The sequence below is a fragment of the Lycium ferocissimum genome, chromosome 3 (genome assembly GCF_029784015.1).
Source record: "Lycium ferocissimum isolate CSIRO_LF1 chromosome 3, AGI_CSIRO_Lferr_CH_V1, whole genome shotgun sequence".
Classification (NCBI taxonomy): domain Eukaryota; kingdom Viridiplantae; phylum Streptophyta; class Magnoliopsida; order Solanales; family Solanaceae; genus Lycium; species Lycium ferocissimum.
The window spans coordinates 20,543,360-20,562,489 of NC_081344.1; the positions used below are offsets into that span (position 1 = coordinate 20,543,360).

The 19,130-nt window shown below is 37.6% G+C and overlaps 1 long non-coding RNA gene and 1 other non-coding gene across 2 annotated transcripts; both read left to right on the top strand.

The window, feature by feature from the left end:
- Nucleotides 1–7,911: 7,911 nt before the first annotated feature.
- On the top strand, nucleotides 7,912–8,233 carry LOC132051018 (uncharacterized). The gene is made up of 2 exons (XR_009413547.1): nucleotides 7,912–8,034; nucleotides 8,133–8,233. It is a non-coding gene; the product is annotated as an uncharacterized LOC132051018 (long non-coding RNA).
- A 1,501-nt stretch (nucleotides 8,234–9,734) lies between these two features.
- TRNAP-UGG (transfer RNA proline (anticodon UGG)) lies at nucleotides 9,735–9,806 on the top strand. Its single transcript has one exon. It is a non-coding gene; the product is annotated as a tRNA-Pro (tRNA).
- The last annotated feature ends 9,324 nt before the right edge of the window (nucleotides 9,807–19,130 follow it).

Consider the following 19,130-nt stretch of genomic DNA (forward strand, 5'->3'; position numbering starts at 1 on the left):
GAATAATCTAGGGTTGAAAAAGATGAAAAATAAAATAAACCTAGAGAGAAAATTAGAACGGTGGCTTACAAGTCTTCCAAATATCCCAGCACACGTTTTCAGCTAATAAAACATCTATATATAGTCTAGGGTTAAGACAAAAAATAAGTAAACCTAATCCCGATTGAAACGGGAAAACTGCCCGTCGCTGTGCTTTCCTTCCGCATCGCGTAAGGATAGCCCTGATGCTCTTCCGCTTTTCTTCCGCATCACGGATGAAAAGCCTGATGACAAATTTTGGTCAGGAGCTTGGTCTGTTCGCTTACTTTACGCGATGCGGACTAAAAGCGCGACCTTCAGTTCAATTCTTTTTCTTCTTTTAGTTCATCACATGTGGTCTTCGACTCGTCACCTCGTGTAATCATCATATGCTCCAAAATCAATCACTTTTAGCCCGGTTTTCCATCGTTTGTCTTCATCGTACCTATATACATGAAATATAACAACATAAGCCCAAATACGATGATTTCATTATAGATTGAGCGATAAAAGTCATAAGAATAGGATGTAAAAATAACACGAAATATGATATTTGTGCCAAATATCATTTGTTGTAGTGAGTATTGATTCTAAATACATTTTACTTAAATTCTATGGTTTGGATATTTTTTTGTATTGGTTATATCTCTAATTTCTTCCATCTATATTTTGTCGCATGTACGGAGCAAAACGGAGTCTTCATAAAGACTCTCACCACCGCAAGGCCTCGCTTCGAGACTTAGTGTCCACCGCCGCTAGACCCGAAATGTGCATCTCCTCTCTCATTCATGCCTTTGCCCTCCTCGAAATGAATTCGAGCATAAATAAAGGGGAAGCGAGAGAAAACCCGGGATCTTCATTTGCTTCTTAATTCACTCCTCTTATCCTCTCTAAAAAATGCATCCGAACAGAAGCTAGAAAACAGAGGAGAAGAAAGAATGACCACTGCATTTTCTAGCTTATCTCTTATGATTAATTCGTTGTTTGGTTTTTCTTATATGTGATTGTTTATTTGAATTATTTAAGATTATCGACCTTAGAATTTTTTATACCTTTAGAAGGGGTGATTGGGATATTATTTGAACAAGTTTCAAAGAGTAACATTTTTCAAATTCTAATCTAGTTCACTGTATGTGTATTCAAACTGGAAATTTTTATGACTCCGAAAAATGTTCAAAATCAACTATGTATTTTTAATAAAAATGGAACATTGGTGAAGATTTAAACAAGTCCTTAAAGTCTTTTTTTTTTTAAATCAGTTTTGTGGCTTTCAAGTCCAAATAATTGCTGCTAACCTATGGATCTTGGACTCTACTCATTTTTCTCTTGTATATAATTTTCTTAAAACACGTGTTTTTGTTACTAATACTTTGAACCAAAGTTAAGGATTTCTAATGTGAATCATTGTAATGTCCGTTTCATATCAAACGTTTTTCTGGAGTCTTTAGATTGAACTGCTCTAACTTTACTGTCATGTATCTGGACAGTGCTCTATTAATCCCAAGTCACCTTTTCTTAATTAATTCAAAGTTTGCAAATGTTTTATAAGTGAAACACTCGCATATTTATTTCTGAACTCTCACATTTTTTTTAATCTTTTAATTAACCTAACTTTGGCCGGTTAACCGTAACTAACGGATTCTAATGGATGCCTAAGACTTTTCCATTAGGATATTTAGAACCCTTACTAGAATTTATTAGGTTAGTAAGACCTTTAAAATTGGAGTTTATTTTAGGCATTTACTTAGTTAAAATAGGTGTCCTAATTCACCGTTAAAATAATTAGGTGGCGACTCCTTAAGTTAAATAATTAGGAATCACCAATATGTTGTACTCCGCTTTGACCCGGTTAAAATGGGGTATAACACGTGGTAAGGGTGGTCTTATCTGGCCTGAATCACCCCTATACTGAGAACCTGAAACCCTGAAACTCTGGCCCGATTCGGGGTGAATAGGTCTATCAAATCTCCGGCTCGCAAATCGTGAAGGTGACTAGTCGCTGAATGGACTGAGTGCATAGACTACCACTGCCTCTGATCCCCTCTAAAGTCACTAACAAGACCTGAGGATCTAGCCCTCTTACTATAACCCCTATCATGCTCACGCTCACTCCTCCGCTGTTGCTGCCGTTCTTCCAAATTCTGGGCATGGGCCTGAATGCGAGAAATATCCATACCTTCCTAAAGTGACTGTCAAACACTCATCCATCAATATCAGCTACCATGGTTAGAGCATACCTGGCCAAAGAATTAAAACGAAGGTTATACTCTAGGGCACTCATCTTCCCCTATCTAAGATTCAAGAACCATCGGCCCGGCTCCGTCAAACCTCGCGTAAATAGTGTCGGAGTAAAGCATCTACAAACTCTTGCCATACCGATAGAGGTGTGTTAACTCCTCTAAAAGACCTCCAAACAGCATACCAATGAACCACAACATCCCGTAATCTATAGGAGGCCAACTCTACCGAATCAACATCCGAAGCATGTATTACCCACAATGTTCTCAACATTCCATCTATGAAGCTCTGCGGGTCCTCATCCGGTTTTGACCCGAAGAATTCTGGAGGGTTCAAACTAATAAAATCACGGGCTCTGGCACTGACAGCTTTATCGCCATGATCCGTATCTTGCCGCTGGGCCTGTACGGTGACTAAGTGGGTTAGCAAATGGATGGCCTCTCTCATTTCCTGGCCTGAGGCATCTGGCGGAGGAACTGGGGGTATTGGAACTGGAGCTGAGGCTCCTTCGTGCTCCTCTGAAATGAGTGGAGTATGAGAGGACCGAGATGGAACCTCCTTTTGGGACTCCCCCTCATCTACTTCTATAGGCGGTACCCGTTTAGTCCTCCTACTTGCCACTGTCTTGCCTTTCTGGGCCGTTGTAGGTTTTCTCTTCACAGGCATCGCTGAAAATATAACGCACGGTTAGGAAAAGGGAAATTCTTATATCATGATTCTGTCGTACGATCTATGATGAGGAAGAAAGGTCAATCATTCGTAAATGCCCGCAGCCTCCTGTTTATGAGTGTGGCGCACTTCACTCTCATAAACAAGACTCTACTGGACACGGCTCGTAGACACACCTTAGGATGAACTGCTCTAATACCACTATTGTCACGACCCAACCAGAGGGCCATGACAGGTATCGTAACTACCCTACCGAGCACCTCTTAACATACTTCTAATAATCACATCTAGGTGGACCACTTGACTAACTCACATTTATCATAAGCCGTAAGAGACACGAATTCAATAAATATATGCATGTTTATATAAACATCATTAACTATGCCCAATTGTACAAGCCGGTGAGGCTACCAAAATGGTATACAAAATATGAACCGATGAGGTTACATAACACCTAACTATATACATCTGTCTACGAGCCTCTACATGGAGTATGTAATATCATAAAGATGGGACAGGACCCTATGCCCAATTGTACAAGTCGGTGAGGCTACCAAAATGGTATACAAAATATGAACCAATGAGGTTACATAACACCTAACTATATACATCTGTCTACGAGCCTCTACATGGAGTATGTAATATCATAAAGATGGGACAGGACCCTGCCATGCCCAAGTATGTACGCAAAAGAATAATACCAACTAACTGCAGCTCCGAATCAAATGGAGCACTTCTATGCAATCACTGATGAAGCAGCCTAGGGATCTGGTCTGTCTCCCTATCTACCTAAGGCATGAACGCAGCGTCCACAAATAAAAGAACGTCAGTACGAACAATGTACTGAGTATGTAAGGCATGAATAGTAACATGATGAAAGCATGAAGATAACATAAGATAAAGATAACAATTTACACGTCATAATACCTCTTAAGATGATTGCCATGCATATTTAACCTTTCCCTAAAGGAAACATTTCATACATATACATATACAATACCATACCCAGCCATATACGCTCGGTGTCACTCATACCCGGCCATAACAAGGCTTGATATTATCCGTACCTGACCATAACAAGGCTCGGTGTTATCCATACCCAACTGCAGTGGTGCGTACAATAGATATCATACCCGGCCATATAAGCTCGGTGTCAGAAAATAGCTATATACATATATGACATACATGAGTATCTAAAGGAAGCATTACAACTCTACCAGGGTGACATAAGGTCGGTAAACCCCCGATTTCTATTATGGAATCATCCTCATCATCATTAATATAAAGAATATTTGTCAACAATACTATAAGAACGTTGAGAGTTATGAGCTTCTAGCGTTTCTTGGAAGTAGGATATTATGGCCATCTTAGATGGAACCACAATAAGGAAATCATGCCTTTAGAAAGAACGAGTTAGCCTTAACATACACGTACGTCTTCTTAACTACTTAATGTTATCCTCCCAAGCCCGCAAAATCTACATTCAAGAGGATTCATACTAAGGTTAAGTCTTGAAAAGACTCTTAGGTTTAAACTAGTATAATTAACGAGCTAATGGAATTTGGGCAGCATTTTTCCTATTTTATCGACTTCCCCCATATTACAAAACAACTCTCAAAGAACAATAATAACATCCACAATATTACAATCAAGAAGTTATATTCAATTTAATCTCAAATTTATCCAAAACCCCCTTTCAAGTTCATCTCATAGTCATCAACTTTAACTCCACACTTTATGACCCCTCCACTTTAATTCTTTTCCTTTCCAAGGGTTACTAAATATTTTCATTAACACAATCATGTAAATAATAGGAAGAACATACCTTATAATGGAATAACTTCACCTTACTCAACTCTTTCCAAGATCAAGTTCATCACCACCTTGAAGAGAAACAAGAACAATCACCTTCCATAGATTATCTTTGATGTTTTGATATTGATCTTCTCTGTTGATGATATGGAAAGGTTTGGAATATTATTGTCACGACCCAACCGGAGGGCCATGACAGTACCCGGAGCTAGCCTACCGAGCACTACCTACCATGCTTCTTCTAATCGTATCTCGGTGGATCACATATCTAACTCACAATTTTCATAAACTGGACGGGCATAAATTCTCAAATAAAAGCTCATTTATATGATTATCATCAACTCTGCCCCATATATATCTATATATATATATAAGCCCACAAGGCTACAAAAATAATATACAAGATATGAACAGATGAGGTTATGAGACGTCTAACTGTACACACATGTCCACGAGCCTTTATATGGAGTACAACAAATCATAAAGATGGGACAGGACCGCGCCGTGCCCAAATATGTACACAAAAGAGTAATACCAATAGATTGTAGCTCCAAAGCAAACGAAACGCTCCTGAGAATCCGCTGATGAAGCACCTAAGGATTTGATCCGTCTCCCTGCCTACCTGCGGGCATGAACGTAGCGTCCACAAGAAAAGGACGTCAGTACGAATAATGTACTGAGTATGTAAAGCATGAACAACAACATAATAAAGATATGAGGAGCATGAGATAAAAGAGATAACCTGTGCATTTGATTGCCTCTTAAGGCAGATATCATGCATGCTTAGCTTTTTCTTTCAAAACCATATCCATATATATATATATATATATATATATAGAGAGAGAGAGAGAGAGAGAGAGAGTAAACTGCCTGACTATATAGGTATGGTGTTATCATCATTATCCCACGTCCGGGCATCCCGCGTTCAGGATGATATCATAAGTTGTCCACTGCAGTGGTGTGCGCATCTACGAGCCTGCCCGACCGGCTATAGCAGGGCACGGTGTGAGAAAATACATACATATATATATATATATATATATATATATATATATATATATATATATATATATATATATATATATATATATATATATATATACATACATATATATATATATAGACAGATATGTAGATCTATATATGTACATATATGAAGCATGCATGAGAGCCCAAATAAAGCGTTACTACTCTATCGAAGTGACATAAGGTTGGAAAATCTCCGATTTCCATTATGGATTCATCATCATCGCTATATCTCACCTTGGAAGAAAAACTATTATAAGATCAGATCAACAACAATGGATACAATCAATAATCATGTGACAAACTCATTAATATCACGAGAACATTAAGAATTTTAAGCTTTGGCATCTCTATAATGGAAATCATCCTCATCATCGTCATCATTATCATCACAAAGAACATTGTAAACAATATCATAAGAATTATGGGAATTATGGAAATTATGGGCTTCTAGTGTTTCTAGAAATAGGAATATTGTGGATATTATGTAGAGGTTCACAACTATGGAATCATGCCTTTAGAAATAAAAGGATTAGCCTTACATGCCTTCACATCTTCTTAACTACTAACGTTTTCCTCCAAAGCTCGCAAACTCTACATTGAAGAGAATTCACAACAAGGTTAAGTCTTGAAAACATGCTTAAGTTCAAACTAGCATTATTAATGAGCTAATGAAATTTGGGTAGCACTTCCCCTATTTTGTCAACCTCCACCATATCATAAAACAACTTCTAACAACAATAACAACATCTACAATATCACAATCGAGAAGTTATATCCAATTTAATTTCAATTTTATCCAAAATCCTTTTTTCAAGTTCATCTTCTCCACTTCAACACCTATAGCTTCTCCACTTTAATTTTTTTCCTTTCTAGGGGCTACCAAACCTTTAAATCAACTCAACCATACGAATAGGATGAAGAACATACCTTATGACCAAGGAACTTCACCTTCCTCAACTTCCTTCAAGATCAAGTTCGCCACAACTTTGAAGAGAAGCAAGAACAATCACCTTCCTTGGATTACCTTTGAGTTTTGATGTTGATCTTCTCTCTTGATGATATGGAAAGGTGTGGAGTGATAGGGAACCTTCAATAACTCTTAATAAACCTCTAGAAATATGGGGAAATAAGTGTGGGAAGTTGGAATGAAAATGAGGTTTTTGGGGATTTAAAAAGGTGGCAAAAATCGCACCCCGCTCAAATTTGCGGTGAGTATGCGGCTTAGCATACTGAGTATGCGGCTGCATACTCCCTCCACCACTTGGGTGTGATGTTGGGAATTAAGCTCACCAAAAATGGGGAGTTCGCAGCCAGTATACGGCCCAACATACTCAGTATGCAACCGCATACTGCCCTAACTTCTCTGGTTTTGCGAAATCGCGTTCTTTTCGATTGATCTCCAATCCTTATAGAACCTTCTTGAAACTTGTATAAAACTTCATTAACCATCTAAGGAGACCTACAAATTTCTCTCAAGGTAATTCTAAGCAATGCATAACTCAAATGCTACATAATCTTCCCAAACATGACTCCAACTCCAATTTCTCCAACAAACTTACTTCCACCCACTACTAGAAATTTGGTCTATGGTAACGGTGCCGTTACCGTTGCGCGATAGCTTGTTTTCCCGTTGCTATAGTGATAATGCAACGGTTTTAGTTACTGTTACAACAGCTTGCGTTACAATAGGTCTATTGTGACGGTTAATTGTGACGGTTTGTAAAACCGTTTGCAATATATTATCCTACCGCAACGGTTTGCTCTTCACGATCATTGCAATGATTATGTATCTACGGGAACAGATATGAACCGTTGCAATATAGATTTTTGCATCGATTTATTCAACGCTATTGCAACGCTCATTTCGACTATTCAACATCGCTTCTTCCTATTGCAAGGTCGTTATAGATCTAATGCAACGGCTATATAGTATTGCAACGATTATTTTTAGGACTATTGCAACAATTATTAGAATTTCTACCGCGGGTATTGTAGGTCTACCGCAACATATATTATGGGGCTACCGTGATGTATTATTAATCTTATGCAACGAGTATTATGATGCTACTGCAACGGATATTATGGTGCTACTGCAACAGACTATAGAGGGCTAACACAATATAGACCACATATATATCCGACATCACTAAAATAATAACTCAAGATCCGACATCACAACGAAATAATAATTCAAGATCCAACATCATACCAAAATAATAATCTAAGATTCGACATCGTATATACCAAAATAATAATTCAAGATCCGACGTCATACCAAAATACTAATACAAGATCCAACATCGATCGATCATACCAAAATACTAATACAAGATCCAACATCGATCATACCAAAATAATAATCCAAGAGGTCAAGTAATATACATAAAAGCAAAATATCAAGATAATGTTTGACCATTCAAGAGGTGGAACACACAAGTCTTCAATTTTCAAAAAAATTAACCCAATCCTCCTTAGTCGATCACGTATCTTCACTTCTTTCATCCCCTTGTTCAATTTCACCACCTACAAAAAATTGATAAGGAAAAATGATTTAGAAAAGCTTTCATAAAAGAATTTAATCTCTACAATGCATACATACTAATGATGACAAGACTAGAAATGAATATACTCTTAGTCATATTCAAAGGTATTAGTGTTCACTTGACAACTATATTCAAACACACACCCTATTCAAACACACACCCTAATGTTTGACAGCCATATCTCGGCATATAATCAAAGGTTGCAAAATGAGAGAATGGATGATATATGAATATTTCTCCGGCCACCAAAGCCGCGGCCGGCGGCCGCGGCGGCGGCGGCGGCGCCGGCGGCCAAGCAAGCTAAAACCTTAACAACAGCCATCGTATCAAGGCGGTTATCAAAAGAAGACCGGCCAAACAAAGGCATTTGTGGCGAGCAGGCAAAGCACCAACTAATAAAGGAGGGAGTGATAGGCATATTATCATAGTTAGTAGCTATTCTAACAACAACACATAGAATCGAAAACTTTAAGATGCGCAAATAGTCTTAGTCATATTCAAAGGTATTAGTGTTCACTTGACAACCTTATTCAACACACACCCTAATGCACCTTTGACAGCCATATCTCTCCGGTATAATCAAAGGTTGCAAAATGAGAGAATGGATGATATATGAATGTTTTTCCGTCGGCCGATGCTTCACAATGAGCCAACAAGAAAAGCGGTAAGAATGACGCGGCAATACCTATCAAGAAGAAGACCAAATAAACAATTTGTTTGTCAAAGCAATGTTTAAAGACCACCAAACAAGTCAAGTTTGTAAAGTAAAGATGACCAAACAAACAAGTCAAGTTTCAAAGAAAGAAGAAGACTGCCTAATAAAGGAGGGAGTGATAGGCATATTATCATAGTTAGTAGCTATTCTAACAACAACAAATAGAATCAAAAACTTTAAGATGCTCAAATAGTACTACACATTCAGGTTAGACCAAATAATACATGCCATTCTTCTTAAACATAATATTAAAAACATGATGACTATTCAGATACTTAAAAACACTGAACTATCAAGAAAATCAGTTAAATTCATTATATAGCAGATCTTATATGAGGTCCCCTTTAAACATGTACTATTTTACTCGAATATACAAATAGGTATGCACATAGTTATAAACAGGGCACGTAACATACATATACAACGAAACAAGATTCGAAAGAGGATTAGGCCATACATTTTAAGACAAATGAACACACATTTTTAACATAAAAGCAAAGCATAACTTTTTCTTTCCTTCACTTTCCTTTTGTCAATACCTTCATCTCAACCTTTCGGCCTTAAAAAGGGAAAGAAAAGGGGACCCCAAGACACCGCAGAATGCTCATCAGTCATTCCTCCTAGAAAATTAATTCATAAAATGGTACAAACTCCAGAAAACTGAGATGAAACTTCCAACTATTGTTTAGACTGGGGTACCAACAAAAGCAGGGCATTTGGTCTAGTGGTATGATTCTCGCTTTGGGTGCGAGAGGTCCCGAGTTCGATTCTTGGAATGCCCCTAGTTAATACAAGTTTTTACTTCAATTTTATTACTTGCAACTTGCAGCTCTGATCCTTCACTCTATATTCAAATAAAGCAGGCCATTAATTGCTAACCTAATTCGATTGGCTAGGGATCTCTAAGAGACACTTCATATTTCCTTTCTCGCCAGTCTTGGAATTATCAAAAAAATGCTATAATTTATCCTTTTTAGTTTGCAGGATATATATACAGCAACACACAGATGTGCATGCAACTTATCAACAACTTTTTTTTCCAAGTTTTAGTTTAATTTTACCATGTTCATTGTATAGCAATTTGTAGAACCAATATAAGTCAGCTATATCGCAACTTGAGAAGAAGTGAGACTAACCTTAATTGTTGCTATCTACTTGTGCGTACGTAGCTTCTCCCGGTGAAGGCGCACACAATGCGCTAGCATGTCCGGACTAATTAATCCGCACGTTGGAGTTTTTCAATTACTTTTGAAGTAATGTAACGATAATCTCTCGCTCGCATAGTTCTCTTTTGTTCCTCCATTTGTTCCTCCATTTTTTGGATCCTTTCTTGCATTTCTTGCACTACATCATTTGTGGCATTTGAAGTTGGTTCAAAAGTTCCAGCTTTTCCTTTCAAAGAAGTCTTTGTAACCCCGTCCATATAGTCTTAGACGTCCGGATGTTCCGGACCCATAACGGCCGAGTATGCATCAACGGTGACTACCACCGCGCTTAGTTGTGCTTCAATTTCCTCCATTTCACCTCTCCTTACAAAGACAATCCAACAACCGCACTCAAGCAAACAAAAACTAACAATAAATAATAGATTTCAATAAAAACTTGAAATACATAATATACATACAATTTTACTAGTTGTGTCTTCATTTGACTCCTTGTTCTTGTTTCCACAAAGATCTCCTTAAGTGATACATTTCCCTTGGTTTTTTCCTAGTCACATCAAAATGGATATAAAAAATCGCTTAAAATGACAGGTTAAGACTTAATAAAAAAAAATAAGAGAACACACCAATTTATTGCGGACTAAAGCGAAACTTTTTTTGCCCATTTTGTGTGCGGATTCAACAACTTCTTCCGATTCACGGCATTTGTTTTAGACATTTTTTCTGCAACGGAGACAAGAAGATAAGAAGAGAAATTACAAGAAAAAAGAAAGCGATGGCGATAGCGATCTTGCGGCAACAGAAGAGAAAGGTAAAAAAAAACCTACAACGATGTACCTATATCGTTAAAGCTTAACGAAAGAGAGAGACAAGAGACAAAAGGACACTTGCATTCGAGAAGACAAATGTATTCGGAAATATATTTTACCCGGAATTTCTCGGACTTCCAATATTCGAGGAGCTCTTTAAATTGACATTCCGGAATATGACCCGGCCTTTTTTCCATTATGATTTCATCGAACTTTTTGGTTTGTAACAAAGTTTCTTCAAGTCACTTTTATGCCTTCTCAAAAAGCATGAATTGCATTCAAAGTCCACTTTTTGCCGTACTCCAGGGAATATCATATTTCTCCTACAATTTTGTGTCATTTTGTCAGCATAAACAATACTTTTAACAGATACTTAAATATTGGAAACTTCAAACCTTGGTATATATCCATAAATCATCTTTTGTGTCCATTTTCCTCCAATCAAGTATATCAAATGGGCAAAGGGTCGCACCCCTCGCTAATGTGCGAAGCTACCAAACTCTATTACAACATCTTGATGGGACAATAGGTTGATTGAGCCTATTCAAAAGTAGGATCAATTTACGCTCATGTCGGCTATGCACACTATGCATTTGCGTTACGCCTCTTTTTCTTTTCAGTCGAAGGGCCTAAAGTTAAAAGAAAATGTAAGAAATTAGAAGTCATGGATGAATTTAATAAGTTCGTAAGCTAGCGGTGTGTGTTACCTTCTTGATTGTTCATTTGTGGGGAGGAATTGTAGAATCCATTTGCATTTCGTCCTCGACGGTTGTTGCTCCTCGACGGGCTGTTGCTCCCGCGACGGGTCGTTGCTCCTCTACATGTTGCTCTTCTACAAGTTGCTCATTTTGGTTAGCTTGGTGCTATTGTTCTTCATTCTCCAATTAATTCTAAAGATGATCTCTCTCTCGACCTTATAGCTTGAGTTTCGTTTGTGGTTAATAGCTGCCGCTTTTTTTTGCCAAGGATGACAATGAACCGAGGTTTAGCATATGCTCCTGGTTTGAGCTCTTTTTGCTTCTTGTTGAAGGCCTCTTGTTGATTCATGACTATCCGGATCCGTGTAAATCTAAGACCTAACAAGTGAGAAAATGCGGAGGACAAAAATAATAAGTAATAGATACATATTATTAAAAATCTAATATAACACATGATGAAGATGTTGAAGATTATGATAAGGTTACTTAGGATAAGTACAATCTTATTATTGTTATTGTTAAGTAGTTGTGATAAGCTTAAGTAATAGAGTTTAGTTAAATGTATAACTCTATCATAGACTAGTTTCCTTCATGCATTAGAAGTGTGCTATACGAGTGGTGCATGTGTATAAACTCGCTAGCGAGTGGTAAAAGGTGCGTTGACAAAGCTAGTGATAAAAGTTGTGAGAAAGCCCGGTGATAGTAGTGATGATTGGGAACAAAAGGATGTGTTCTTTGAGAAGTTGGATTTACGGTACTCTATCGAAGAAACCATGAGCCAATGTTTCCAGTCTAAGGTGATCACAACACCAACATCTAGATACCATGCTATATCCCTAGTGATGTTTGGCATGCGTACTTGGGCATCCAAACTCTAAGTTTTTAGAAGTTTTAGACAAAAATAAGTGTATCAATATCACTTGTTGGAATAAAGAATCCTGTTTTTAGTTTGTGTTAGTTGTCAAATGGGAAAAGGTTGTAAATTGCCTTTTGGCTTGAGAAATAAGATTGAAAAGGAACCTTAAGAAAAGAAATCAATTCTTTGAGGTGTTTGTCAAGTTCCGTAAAAATGGTTGAGAAACGATTTTTAAAAGCATTAAAGTGTTTCAAAGTGATGGAGGGGTGAGTTTTCTAGCATTGTGAAGCTCGCAATATTTGACACCGACTCGATATATCGATATAACTCATACGTCAACCTTGCTAGCCGGTCAGCGAATCCCAACTCCGTGCACTTTTGGTGTCACAAGAGGATACTAAGATATGTACAAGAACTATTTCTCATGGGGCTATGTATTATATCTCGGTCCTCGTCCGACCGTATCGTATGGCTTCTCGGGGTGTAGATTGGGCAAGGTGGTGTGCAACAACAAGAAGATCCACCATCTGCATATATCGGTGCAAATTGTGTATCCCGGTCCTCTGGGAAGCAAAACACGGCAAGGCCGGTGCAAGGCCGTGGCAAGGTCAGCAGAGGCCGAATAGAGCCTTAGCCGCTACGCACTCGAACTCACATGGATAACTTATATTTTGCGGGATATTGGAATCTACCTCAAGTTACAGCTTCCTACAACGTCTAAGAAGCCCAAACACGGATGTAGGATAAGCATGGTTCTAAGAAGACATATAGAATAATCAAGAAAGACTTAACCACGTAGTTTTAAGCCATTTCCAAACAAGTTCTAAACTTAAAACAATTTCAAACACTACTTAAACAAATTCGCAGTTTAACAAGCATTCCAGGAGGTTTCAATCAAGGTTTGTCAGAATCGCCTTTAGTCATTTTAGTTCTTCAAAATCACCAGCATATAGCAAGTTTGACGGACTAATAAGAGTCTCTAGGACACCCATAAACTTGTTCTATTTCCAGAAGTTGCACAACAAAAAAAAAAAAAAAAAAACCACATATACAAGTAGGAACCTATGGGATCATAATGAGTGCATGAATGCTACCCTAAGCTAGGAATGAAATGCCAAGTGTAACATGGTTGAACGTTTGCAAGGAGGAAAATGTATGTGAGACAATTCAAATTTCCTAAGCAAAAGAAGGGGGGGGGGGGGGATCACCTAAGCATGGTGCAGGATTATAAACTATAAGCAATATCGATGTAAGACATAATGGCAAACCTAATACGGACACTATAATCGGGTTGCAAAGGACGCGTGGAAGGAACGGGGGATAAAATCACCAACAACACTAATCCTTTGGTCAAGAACATAAGCCCTTCCGACAACCTTGAAATCAAATGACAAAGGTTAGAAGTTAAAGCACATTTTAGAAATTCTTAGCATCGGTAGGCTCTATTTTGTCTCTCGATTTTAAGACTTAGGGTGAAACAATCGAGCTACAAGTTCCAAAGTGTCTTATGGCCACAGATTCAGTACCCTATGGTCAAAAACAAAGTTCATTTTGCAACTTTTAATCCTCAAGGCCATGCATTGGCTAGTTCTGACCTCAATCTACACAAAACAAGTTAATGAGTGTCAAATTATAAATTGAAGCAAATTATAACATTAAGAGGCCATTATCATCTAAAATGGATCAGAATAGTCCTCAAACAACACCTAGGTGAACAACTTTTGTCTTGATAGTTGATTTCAATGCAAGTTTCCAAGAATAAGTAAGTATAGAAGTCAGAGAATAGCAAGGCAATGTACTGGTTTTGTTGGACAGAATTTAAGACTAGAACCTGAATTTTTGTTGGTCTCCTGTGAAGTTAAAGATTCCTCAGAGATATTGCAGAAATATGGATACTGCATATGAATATAAGAAAAAAAGACTTAATAAGTTTCTCGTAATAAAATCTCAAAATGAATATACGAAAGAAAGATAACACGATGTATCAATTGTGCACTAATTAGAGACAAACATGAAGGTAAGCACATTGAAAGAGAATAAGAGATAGTAAACTGAGTCCACTTTTCAGATCACATCATTATAAAAGGGAATTTATTATTCACTACCAAAATTGATGAAGGGTATATATTTGTACAAGTTCAAAAGATCCTTTGTCGTCATGAGGCTCAATCCAATCTAATCGGTATCCATCGAAGTCAGCCTCCTCTTGAGATGTTTCCATAGATACATCTTGTGAATGTTTGTGCAGGAAGACAAATCAATGATATCAACGGGGAGATCTTCTCTCGACCATCGACATCGACATCGAGTAATCTTTACGATGAGCCAATGTAAATGCATTAGAGCTCCTCCAAAATGTTTCTTCAATATTAGGACAATTCTCTTCCTCGATTCATACAAATCAATAGGGACTTTATTTCTTGCATAATAAACCCCTTTCTCAATTGGATCCTCACCATAAAAAACTTGATGCACTTGAGATGCTAGTACTTAAAAGGGTAAATCGATCTTTCATTTTTTATTGAAGTATACCCGAGTCAACCCATAGCCATCGACTTCATTATGAAACCGATCACATCTAAATAGTACAACACTAAAACAACCCCAATAATCAATCTCAATGATATCTTGAATAACTCCATAATAGGCAACCATTCCATCAACGGGATTTTGGTCTCTGGCACTAGCAAAACTATTAGTTGTCGCTGACAAACTCACTCCACTATTTTGAGTCTTGCATGAGGCATCCCGTTTCATAGTATGAAATCGGTATCCATTGATGAAATATCCGGTATATCTTTTGGCCACTACACTAGGCCCATAAGATAGCCATATTATATGATTGGGCACTTTATTGTTTTAACTTTCTCTTTTAACAATCACCAAATTCTCGACTATGAATTCGTGATTTTGCCCATGCATTTCCTCTACCACGTTTATCAATTATACTCTTATGTTCCTATGACATGTATGTTATATTAATCATTAGATATATAAAAATGAAATTTATAACACATTATCTATTAATAAATAAAGTTCAAAATTCAAATGACTATTTTTCTTACTTGATAAACGTCTCTACTTGTTCATCTCCGGTATTGAACAAAGCATACCGATGTGCTTCAACCCACGATGACTATCCGTATCAAATGTCTTGCCTTTCCTTTTCTTCTTACTTCCGATTGGATGGCTTTGTCTTAGGAAATATATGTGAAAAATCATTTCCCTTTGTTTGAACATCTTCATCCTCGGTCGATACCTACTAAATCTTGTCTTCACCCCATCGTAGGTATCTTGAACAAAAGGTCAAACACTCTTCGGCCGAATAAAACTCTCCGCTATTGATCTTGGATTGGATCGGATGACCGACGAACCCACTTGTACTTACACATGTTCTCTCTATTAGGATACATCCAACGCAAATGAACCGGACCCCAAGCTTAATTTCATCTACTAAATGGATAGGTAAATGTGTCATTATATCAAAAAAGGTTGGAGGAAAAAATCTTTTCAAGGTCACATACTATATCTATGATTTCGCCTTCATTTTATCAAGATCTCTTCTTCTTATAACCTTACTACATATGGTTCTAAAATAATTCCCCAACCTAATCAAGGCCAAAGACACATTCTTGGGTAACACTTTTCTAACCGCAACCTCAACGGCATCGCATTATGAAATGAGCATCATGGCTCTTATAACTCGATACTTTCATCTCCTCCATTTGCACACGACGTGATATATTAGAGGCACACCCTTTTGGTAATTTGACATTTTTTAAAAACGTGCAAAACAACCTTTTCTCCTCTCGGGGTTTCATAGAGAAACAAGCTTTAGCCGAATGAATTTTACCATTCTTATCATCTTTAAATGGTTGAAGCTCCTTGCGTATCCCCATCTCGTGCAAGTCATAGCGAGAATTTACATGATCTTTGGACTTTCCGGAGTACATCTAACAAAGTCCCAAGCAAACTATCACATATATTCTTCTCTATGTGCATCACGTCAAGATTGTGCCTCAATTTGTTATGTGCCCAATATGGCAATTTAAAAAATATGGATCGTTTCTTCCATGGACCATCACTCTTCCGAGCCCTTTTCTTTCGGCCCTTCCCAAAGACATTATTGAATTCACGTAGCTCTTCAAGCACTTCTATGCCTGATAAGGGAGTAGGTGCAGCTTTATGCTCCTCTTTACCATCAAATGATTTCTTATCTCTTCGAAATGGATGATCAGGAGGTAAAAATGCTCGATGACCCAAGTAACACATCTTACGACTATGTTTGAGATATTGAGAGCAAGTATCATAATTACAGGTGGGGCATGCCCATCTCCCCTTGGTGCTCCATCCGGAAAGCATGTTAGTCTTTGGAAAATCACTAATCGTCTGATAATAAATCGCACGCATTAGAAATGTTTGGTTAGTTTCGACATCATATGTTTTACTCCCATTTCCCATAGTTCCTTCAACTCTGCAATTAGCGGTTGTAGGAACACATCTATATCGTTTCCGGAGACGATGGACTGGAATGATCATTGACAACATTATATACTCCGGCTTATGCAAATCCATGGTGGCAAATTATAGTTCATTAACATAACCGGCCATGTACTATGGGAAATGCTCATGGTTCGGAATGGATTGAAACCATCACTTGAAAGACCCAATCGAACATTACGAGGATCTTTAGAGAAATCCCGGTGCAATGAATCAAAATCCTTCCAAGCTTCCCCATCAAACGGGATATGCTTAAATTCCCATCTTTGGGTCGTTCGATGGCGCCATCTGGTAACACAGATGTTTGAACACATAAATATCCTCCAACCTAGGCTTTAAAGGGAAGTACCTTAAAACCTTGCTGGGATTTTAGTGTTGTTATTAGTCAAATCATCACGAACATTCTTCCATCTAGAAGAACCACACACGAGCAATTATCTATCTTCGCATTTATTCCAAAATAGCATACGATCGTTAGGGCATGCATGAATTTTCTCATAACCAAGACCCAAATCTTTTATCACCTTTTTTGCCTTGTTGAAAGACTCGGGTAGGCGAGCAAGTGGAAATGCCTCTTTTATCAAGTCTAATAAGTACGAAAAGGCTACATTACTCAACCCGTGAATGCATTTAAACAAGTACAACCGGATGGTGAAACTCAACTTAGAAAAATTCTTACACCCTGGGTACAACTCTTGTTTCCCTTCGTCAACTAATTTGAAAAATCTCTTTGCATCTTCAGATGGTCCCTCTCTCACTCCTTCATGCAGCAGATCACCCTCTACATTCCTAAAAGTGTAACGACCCATTTGGTCGTTTAGCACTTTTAGGCATAATATTCCTAAAAACACCCTTTCGTGGTCAAATCTTGCTGTCTATAGTACGCGATAACGGGTGATTCGGTTATTTAATTGACGAGTTTTAGTCCTCATTTGACATGCGAGGACGAATGTTCTAAAGGAGGGAGAATGTCACACTCCATAATAATCCTTGCTACTTGTATTAAAACAAGAAAGAATGAGTTAAGAAGGTTCAAGGAAAGTTAATCGCGTTAGTAAGAATATCGTTATAAATATGGTTGTCTTAAGTATCTCGAGGTGACCTGGTAACCTAAAGGATTTGAAATCGCGTTATGAGTATGTATATGAGGTAATGTGAGTGACCTTTTAAAGTATTTGAGATTATTAGTAATGATATAGAAGATGGACAAAAGATAGGAATATACTTTTTCGATTGGAGTTTCGTCGAAGCTTGTGAGTTCTACTTATGGTTATTGTGATTCTACGGACCCTTGAGACATGTATATGAATTGTTATGGATGTAAATGACTGTGTATATGTATGTATAAGAGGTTACATAAAGGTTGGAAGAGGATTAGAAGTTAAAACGAAATGAATCGGAACAATTTCAGTAAAATCTCGGACCCGATTTTAGCCTATATTGTAGGAGGCATATCTCCTAGTATATGAGGAGTTTTAAAGGTGTTCAAAGCCTAAAATTAAGTTCATCGAGTCTAGTTTGCAACGCAACAAACAGCTCGTCAAAATGATATCAGGGTAAGGAGATATGGATGATTCAAGTCGGGCTGAGTATTAAGACTATCTCAAGATACAAAGTAGAGACTTTAACTTCCGATTCGTTTAGTCACAATTTATCTACAAATTTTGTTTGGTATAGAAGCATTAATGGAAATTAGGAACTACTTAATTGTGGTGTTAAGTTAAAATTAGTGGCAACAATGAGCCAATATGAGCATTAACATGCCATGTCAAAGATGACTCAAAGTCGTCTTAAATGAGACTACTATGGAGACATACAAATATACATTTAAATGTGATTCATCACTACACTTACATTATATTGTGGACAACCAAATTGAAAGAAAGTATGGAAATTCAGCCAAGTGACTGAAAATAAGGCATCCATGTGAGGCATGCATTTGAATATTTAAGCATCTACTACTTTGCAGAAAGTATACATTGTTTTAGGAGGACATAACATGGTGGAGGGATCATTTTACATTAAATATTGCTCATTCATCTTGGCATAATTACAATGGACAAGGGGGGGTGTATGAATC